The sequence below is a fragment of the Spea bombifrons genome, chromosome 3, assembly GCF_027358695.1.
Source record: "Spea bombifrons isolate aSpeBom1 chromosome 3, aSpeBom1.2.pri, whole genome shotgun sequence".
Taxonomy (NCBI): Eukaryota; Metazoa; Chordata; class Amphibia; order Anura; family Pelobatidae; genus Spea; species Spea bombifrons.
Window position 1 is genome coordinate 77296562 of NC_071089.1, and position 9874 is coordinate 77306435.

Here is a 9874-nt window from a genome sequence, read left to right on the forward strand (position 1 = left end):
GAGCATCAGAATGGGGAAGAAAGGGGATTTAAGCGACTTTGAATGATTTTCACACACAACCATCTCTAAGCTTTACAGAGAATAGTCTGAAAAAGAGTTGGGTGGACAAAAATGCATTGTTTATGTCAGAGGAGAATGCGCAGACTGGTTTGAGATGACAGAGAGGCAACTGTAACTCAAATAACCACTCCTTACAACCAAATATGCAGAATACCATCTCTGAACCCAGCACACGTCGAACCTTGAAGCAGATAGACTACAGCAGCAGAGGACCACACCAGGTGCCACTCCTGTCATCAAAGAACAGGAAACTGATGCTACAATTCACACAGGCTCACCAAAATTGGACAATGGAAGACTGGAAGAACGTTGCCTGGTCTGATGAGTCTTGATTCTAGCTGCAACATTCAGATGGTAGAGTCAGACTTTGAAAGCATGGATCCATCCTGCCTTGTATCAATGGTTCAGGCTGCTGGTGGTGTAATCGTATGGGGGACATTTTCTTGGCACACTTTGGGCCCCTTAGTACCAACTGATAATTAATTAAACGTGACAGCCTACCTGAATATTGTTGCTGACCATGTCCATCCCTTTTTGACCACAGTGTACCCATCTTCTGATGGCTACTTCCAGCAGGATAATGCACCATGTCACAAAGCTCACATCATCTCAAACTGGTTTCTTGAACATGACAATAACTTCACTGTACTCCAATGGCCTCCACAGTCACATATCACAATCCAATATAGCACCTTTGGGATGTGGTTTAATGGGAGATTCAAATAATGGATGTGTAACCGACAAATTTGCAGGAACTGTGTGATGCCATAATGTCCACATGGACCAAAATCTCTAAGGAATGTTTCCAGTAGAAAGTATGCCAGTAAGGCAGTTCTGAAGGCAAAAGGGGGTGCAACCTGGTACTAGCAAGGTTTACCTAAAAAAGTGGCCAGTGAGTGTATTTATTGCCATAAGTCTATAAATATTAACACTATAGGCACTCAAGAAAATAAGAAGCACTGGCAATAAAAATAAGTTTTATTCTATAAAACCAATACAGCATCAAGCTTATATTGAAGGTTAAAAAAAAAGTAAGTAAAAAAGACCCCATGGAAGTCCCCAAATTTGTGCCAGGTTCATTTCTCTTCACAATGCTTTTTACCTGTCACTGCTCTGTTATAGTTTATTAATCCTCCATAACCATAATTCTGCTTCCGATGACATCATGCAAGAACAAACACTCTCTATCTACAGTATCTCTTCCAATATTGATATTCTCTCAGTATACCTCTTACAAGAACTCTACAGGAAACAACTATAAATTGACAGGTCCTCTATACCAATGCTCCTCAACCCTCTCCTCAAGGCACACCTAACAGTCCAAGATTTAGGTATTACTTAGGTGTGTATAAGGTCCTGCAAATGTAAAAATCAAAAACACCTTAGACACACCGGAGAAATACTTGGACTGCTAGGTGTGCCTTGAGGAGAGGGTTGAGGAGCACTAATAACATTCCATGTTATTAGTATAACCCTTAGTGCTTGTTGGGTCGCAATGGTAAATTAGGGCAACGAAAAAGAACGTATTTATACATAAACATGTAAAAAAACACAAAAACACACTAAATAAAAAGCCTATTAAAAATAACATTATGTTGATTTGAGCAGTGCATTGTAACAGCAGGTGACTCCCAGTGTTGATTGCAACAAATGTTTAAAAAAAAAAATTCAAATAAAATATATCTTTTTATTCTAACTATATTAGACCAGATCAGAAGTAAAGCACACCTCTAAATATATTATCAGCTGAAATATTTAAAATGTTCCCGGTAACAGTGATAGATTTGTAGATTGTCCCTTGAAAACCGCAGCCATATGATTATCCTACTATTAGATCCTTTTGACAGGCACCATCGTTGAACTGTGGTCATTATAACAACTGTATCATTACGTGGTATACAGTAGAGACACTGGCAAACTCAAAATGGCTGTACTCATTTAACACTAGAGTGTACACTCCATAATGACTGGGGATCACTTGCTAGACAATAATGAACCCTGAGTTATAATTAGCCTCACATCTGATTCAGTAAAACCATCTCACCAAAGTTCTTTGGTAATAACATCTCACCATGTCTGTCAACATAACGCCTTTGTTTATCTATGTATGTAAAATATCAGCTGAAATTCTCGGCCACGTGCTACAACTATTAGTATCAGCTTCAGACCTACGCAATATCTTCCACAATATAAATGCATTAATCAAATTATATTAAAACGTCCGGGGCTTAGTGAGGACATTTTTCTCACTTTGTATAACTGACCGACATTTATAGAGCTTATAATTAAGACATTTGTTTTGACGCACTCAGAACACAGGGAATTCTTATTTTGTTGGTAAAATGTCATTATGCGTACTGTTAAAAGCTTTCATGTACTTGGGAGTTAAACATATAATTTTTGTAGTAGTTTCACTGAAATGTGATAAATTGGCTATCCCAAGGTCACCCAAGGCTGGCAAATAGGAAGGAGATTCAACAGCTTCATCAATGTGACAGTATTTACGGTCGGTTTAAGGCACAATGGAAGCTGTACTTACGGCAGTGATAATTTGATGAATGTCAGAACAGTCTGCCTAACATTCAGACCTGACAATGTAGGCAATTTGTTTTGACATATAGTGGGTACAAATAAGATCGTTTCCCTCTTTTGTTCTTTAAATCATTGTAAGCAGGTGTTTTGTTCGGGATAGGTCCTGACTTAGGAAAAGAATTACATCGTAACCTGTCTGTTTGGCATATCAATAAGACATAATACCATTTCAGGAAGGACATTGCAAAACATACAAGTTATAGCCAAAACCCCCCATCTAATCAGTGATTATGATGTGATATCATGTTTAACATGTTTGCGCTTATCCTTAACTATAAAGTAAAATTCAAGACTGGACTACTATAATATTGGTTCATTGTTTTGTGTATTTATTTTTAGATCACTCGATATTACCAAACAATTTAAATTCTGTCCTACTGAATGACTTTGTGAGCTTCCTATTTACATATTAATACTGCCACCTAGTGTTTAATAGATGCTGTAATCTCCTTTCCCGCTTGCAGTTTTCTCAATCTGCTAGACTACAATATAAAATAAGAAATACAAATTATCTGTATGTTTTGGTAGCATTAACAAGCAAATTGTATAGCTCAGATCTTAATACATCACAGCATTTTCCATGGGCAAAGAGAGTACCAGATTCAACCCCCTCCCAATGTTTCAGGTGCCCAAAGTGGTGCAGGTCTTGAAAAGCTCATCTGCACTTAAACTGTTTTCTATTTTAGCACATTATTTTTAGGCTCTTAGGCAGTATAACAATAGAGCAGTGGTCACATTGTATGTTACACATTTTTGCGGACCACAGAAAAAAAAATCAGTATTAATTAATTAATGAATACGCTCTGCTCCGTGCTAATGCGACCGACGGGAAGAGGGAGTGCGTGTACGCTGCTGATGATCAAATGAGAACCACATGGAAACAGAAATCAACTGAGTAACACATGCAAATCCCCCACTGCAGGTGTAAATCAACTGGAGTTTACAGATTAACAGAAATACCTATAACATTCTTTTAATAAATATCTTAAGATCTGCCATTTTTTAAAAATGTATGCATGTGTAAGTGTATGGCATTGGAGTGGCTGTGTGTGTTTGTGTATGTATGTGTAAGGTCTTACATTGTGTACGTGCATCCATGTATTTGTGTGTGCATATGTATCTGTATAAGTGTGGAGCTTCCTCTGACCATCACACAGATTACATAATTCATATCATGTGCCCAACCATTCATACCCCAATATTCATTCCCATCAGGGCCGGCCTTAGGGGTGTGCAAGCTGTGCAGCCGCACAGGGCGCCATGCAGCCGTCCCATCACCAAGGCCAGGGCCCGCACAGAGGCGGCAGGGAGAGGAGCGCCAAAGGTCGCACATGAAAAAGTTTTTAGCAACCGCTCGGCCCCCTTTGTCTCTTCTGCTCCCTACCACTGCCCTGACTGCGGTGGTGGGAGCTTGAGGCCTTGGTCGTGGTGCGGCTCTTCATGATAAGCGCCGGAATATGACATCATATCCCGACGCTCAGTGGTGAAGCTGCGCCAGCCGCGGCAGGACAGCGAGACTGAGACATCGTGCTCCCACCACAGGACTTCACCGGGGTAAGTGAACTGCAAAGGGGGGGGGGGTAGATAGTATGAAGAGGTAAGGGAGTAGATAGTATGAAGAGGGGGTAGATAGTAAGAAGGGGGAGGGGTTAGATAGTGAGAAGGGGTAGATAGTGAGTTGAGGGGGTAGATAGTCAGTAGGGGAGAGGGAGTAGATCATGAGAAGGGTAGTAGAGGGGTAGCCAGTGAGTAGGGGGGAGTGGGTGAAAGAATAAATGAATTAATGTGTGGATGAATTGTGGGAATGCGTGAGATAATGAATGAATTAATGTGTGGATGAATTGCGTGAATGAGTGAGAGTATAAATTAATGCATGGATAAATTGTGTGAATGAGAGAGAATGAATTAATGTGTGGATAAATTGTGTGAATGCATTAATGAATGTGTGTAAATGATTTGTGTGAATGAGTGAGAGAATGAATACTTGTGTGAAGGAATTGTGTAAATGACAGAGTGAATAAGTGAGTGACTGTATAAGTGTTTTGTGTGTATCATAGATGTATAAGTGATTTGGGGAAAGGCAAAGATAGCACACGCAGGGTGTTTGATCTTTGGGGACAAAGATGGCACAGGACGGGCTGTTTGAGGACAAAGATGTCTTATGCTGGGCTGTTTGGGGACAAAGATGGCTCAGGCTGGGCTGTAATTTGTGTGTCTAATCTGGGTGCTGGTCGAGTTCTATGTGGACACCAGGGCTGTGATCTATGCCTGTAATTTAGGTTTTTTTTTTATCTATCCTTTAATGCTGAGTTTATATGTGATTTCCAGTTGATCTATACCTGCAAAGCCTGATTTGTTTGTTATTCTGTGGATCTATATCTGATATGCTATACATGCAGTGCTGTTTCCATGTGTTTATTTGATCTATACCTTCAGTGCTGAGTTTATATGTGATCCCCAGTTGATCTATACCTGCAAAGCTGGGTTTGTGTGTTATTCTGTTGGATTATACCTGCAATGCTATACACGCAAGTGTTGTTTACATGTGTTGTTTATTTGATCTATACCTGAACTATGAGGAAGGAGAAGAGGTGTGGCTTCGTAAATGAGGGGACAAAGGGACTCTGGGGATGTTTACAGGGGAGAGGACCTTTCAAAGTCATGATAGGGTCAGAAGGAGGGAAGACTGCACTGATTCTCACAGTCTTCACCTAATCTGCAGTCAGTGTGGCAAATATTTTTGTTTTGGTGTGGGAGCGGAGAGAGTGATTGCATGCTAGGGTGCTTAGAGGGGGTGCAAAAGAAATAATTATCTAAGGTCCAATTTTTTTCAATATTTAAAGGAAAATGTTTTTGTTACAAAGATTGCACTGTTAGCTGTTTTTTTCCTATATTTAATGTATTTAAGGTACATTATTGTTACCAGTATTTCCAGTTATATTTGATTGTACTTTTTGCACTTGCACATAAATAATCTCTGATTAAAACTAGATTTTTTTCCCTTTCTTTTTTGTCGAGGGGGCGGCAGAGAGGTTGTCCACACAGGACGCCTGAACACCTTAGGCCGACCCTGATTCCCATACCCGATCATATCTGGGAACCCTTCCGGGTTTGACCCGGAGATTGCCAGGTGAGCACTGCTTCTCCGGTTCAAGACCTGAATCCTCTTGACACGCCCCTTCCCCGCCCATTTGTTCTTTAAATTGGGGTGGTGCCGCTGCCGCCAGCGTGAACTCCCCCGACGTCACCGGGAACCCCCATTAACGTCAGCGGGACTGCCCGCCGACGTCAATGTGCAGTCCTGGCCACGTTCCGCAAGGGAAGGCTCCGGGTAGCCAGAGCCCAGAAGTTCCCAGGTATGCCTATGATTACTTATTGTGACAAACCCTGTAGCATGAGGGCCATAAATGTCACAGTTAGGGGTCTTAATCACAGTCCTCTATGGCAATCAGGCTCATGAACACCAACCTACAGCAAAGGTGTTTTATTTTTAACTGTTCAAACAAAATAGCCCAAAACCAAATCATAAAAGAAACAACCTGGCTCCCAATTGGAGCCTCTCTAACTACACTTTAGTTTATGTTACCATGGCAATCAATATTTTTGCAACTGTAAAGCAGATAGTGTCATAAGAACAAATACACAAATTATTTCCGCAGAGATCCCTTTTCAGGCATTTGTTTTATTTGGAATTTAAGCATTTAGTTTGGCTTTCACTCTACACTTGTCTCTTATTAGCCTTATTTAAATGCTGGCATGGGAGTGGGAGTGGGAGCAGGAGGCCTGTCGGCATCTTGTTAAAGTTAAGCAGCGTTCTACAATTTGTTTTCTCCATAACCCAGCGCAGTAGTATCACATGCACTCACCATCCGATTTGTGTGCTTATAGGGGAAGGTGGGTAACATACTGAGGAAGCCCAGCCGAGAGGCCCAGTGATATAGTGAATCCTGTAACACATTTAGGACACAGTAGTCAGAGGAATCGGATTCTTATTTATATTCATTAGCTCTTTAATTCTTTATACAGTGAGAGCAGAGTGATAACACTGGGGCAATTCAGTATTAGGTCCCAATCCTAAATTTGAAGAATCCCCTTTAGTTGGTTTTCATGATATGGCAATGGAATTTGCCATGAAAACACCATCATCTAAATGATTTTCACAGAACTGTGAACGCGTAGCCTACTAACACATTGCTCTGTTTCAACTTTGTTGCGACCATCTGTTGCTTGATATTTTAGTATTTATTTGGTCTTTCAGTGTCCATGTGCTCCAGTGTGTGGCTGAAAAAACAGTACATACAGACCACTGTATGGCTCCCCTCAACAAGGAGAGGCAGCATTTAAAGGAAAAGACTGAAAAAGTGGATTTGAAATAAGCAATGAGTTATATTGCAAACAATGTTTCAAAAACAGCACCAACATTTTGTTTGCAGAACAAAATGCATGCAAGCCAGAAAAAAAAAAAAAAGTAAATGCTCCCTGGGAGATTTTAGAGAAATCCTTATGGATTTAAACTTATAGAGAATTAAAACTGGGGCTAGAAGCACCAACGCAACCTGAGAATGAGAACAACCTAAATCCATGCATACACAACATGTGCACCAGTGGAAAAAGTAAAATAAAAATGCATTTTACTACAATGTTTATTAATTTGTATTTATATTGTCTGACTGCTATTTTATTGTTGTAGTAGGCAAAGATAAAATTAAGACATTTACAGTAAGTGTGGATATCTTTGCCCTGGTAAGTAGATATGTCTGGTTGTACTATCGGAACAGCTCTAGCATGCTGTGTTTTCAGTATAATGCTAACAATGTGTAAAGCAGTCTGCCAGAATGAATGAACTAAAGTATTTCACCAAGAATATTTTTAGCAACCTTATCAGCGGGAAATTGCAAAATCTGCACGTTAGCTGCATCAGCTCAAAGTCTACAATATCTTCAGCTGTCTAATTCAAATATTGCAGTGCCCCCTCTATATTGTCTCCAAGAGAGCCAGCTTAGTTACAGGATCCTAAAACCTGCAAGTATGTGGGTTTTTTGTGCGTTCATACAAGTCTCTGATAACAAGAAGGGTCCCGGACAAAACCACTCTAAGACAAATATCTAATACCCATTTTGGCGCTCTTTGATGGGACCGTGTGTAGGAGGGTACATATCAGTAACTGAAGGTAGAAGTGGCCAAAAAACCAGGGGAAGGGTGTCTCTATGGTCACAGCTGTGATTGATGGTTCCAACAACCTGTGGGGAATTTTCCTTACTTTTTCACTCTGGCCAGCCAGCGTTTACAAAGGGAAGGGACAGGCATTAGATACAGTATGTTCTGAGCCTTTTTATCTTGTTAGTAGCAGTTAGACTAATTGGAGTTGGAGTGCGAGACAGTCAGTAACAGTTAATTACAGTGTTGAGAAGCTAAAATTGATGGCCATACTGCAAGTCAATTCAGTAGTTTAGCGCTGAAAGCTTGTGTGAGGTGGATTGGAGAAGCTATAGTCAATTATTGATATACATGGACTACAGCAAACATTTTTCAAAGTTATTATAGGGCTGATTTTTCTCTATAAAAATACATCTATTTTTTGGACAACACAAAACAATAATGCATTAAAAGTTAGGCATTTGATTAAGCTTGCACACAAAGTGTTTGAGTCGTTAAAGTACTGTTCCCGAGTTTAGTTGATTAAGACTGTTGCCCATTTATGCTACCAGCCTCTAATTTGTGCACAACACAAAAAGCAATTTTATAAATTAATATTGGTGACAGAGTTAGGCATTGGACTATACGAAATGCCAGAGTAGGATTATTTATTTATATTTTTATATATATATATATATATATATATATATATATATATATATATATATATATATATATATATATATAATTTTTTTTTTTTTTTTACCTGTAGGTACAAAAACATTTGGAAAGGTCTGTGAGGAGTGATTCCAGTTTTTTTGTGTGTGTTGGGCAGAGCTGGCGGCAGGCATGTCTGATGGTATACCTGTCCCAAGTAGTTGAATTACCAAAAGCTGCATGCAGCAGCTGAACCTAAAATGCTTGCTCTGGCAGTGCTAAAGTCTTGTCCATCCCATCTCCATATAGAAAAACCAAATGGTAAAAATAGCAATCTAAATTTTCTTAAAAGCCCCTTTACCCTTAGTGGTTCATGCATAAAGACCGCAAATGAACTCACAAAAAGTGACCACAGGGTAAGCATGCACAAGAAAGGGATAAATACTATTATGTTAAAGGATCAAAATGTAGGCACTTCCAGAAGTATGCTAACCTCTTTGCACCCATTTCATATTTCACAAATAAAATTGATTTACATTCATGTATTTACTTATACTTTATTGGGGGAGTTTTTTTTTTGTGGAGGCTGCCTGTGATGTCAACATTAGTGATCCCTGTGTTTTAGCAGGGAGAAGTCATTTTTACAGCATTCTATCTCACAATAAATAGGTTGATAGCCAGCTTAATTTTTTTATACTGTATATATATTACCATGACAGCAAGAAGCCAAATTCAGCTGCTTGCTCCTTGAACGGGATTATTCTTTTACTTTATATTTACCGTTTGTCTATGATCAATCGTTACTGCATCACAAGAAAAGACTATGCGTTTAACACTAAAGACAAGAGTTAACATGTTTAACAAGCATAACTTCCAAGGGGGAGGGAGGAATACGTCTAGTTATGAGCTCAGGGCTTGATCAGCCGCTCCACTACAGAAAGGGTTGACAGGGCAAGTTTCACCTTTATAGTATTTTCATCACATTTATTAAAAAAAAATTACCTATAAAAATTGGGTTAAATATATTTTTTTACAGTAGTTTTTGTAGATTTCTTTATTTTGATATTCTCTCTTTTAGGGATAAATAGAAAATAAGGGACCATTTTGTCTCCAGGAAGCCGATGTGACAAAACTAGTGGCAGAACTAGTATATGTTTCCTGTTGTCTACTTTCACCTGACCCTGGCACAGGTATCCTGAACAAATGCCACCAAAGAAGAGAGGATCAACAAAGAAGAGGATCAACAATGCAGATCTTGAATGCACATATGGTGGGCCTAATCTCTAATCATACAGTATAAAGAGATGTCAATTAATTGCAGTTAAACCAAGTTGTACACTTGTTGCACTAAAATCGGATGATGTCCCACAGCTACATGTTTTTGTGAGCGGAAGAACAATATGGTAAAGGGGCAGAGTACATTAAGGTG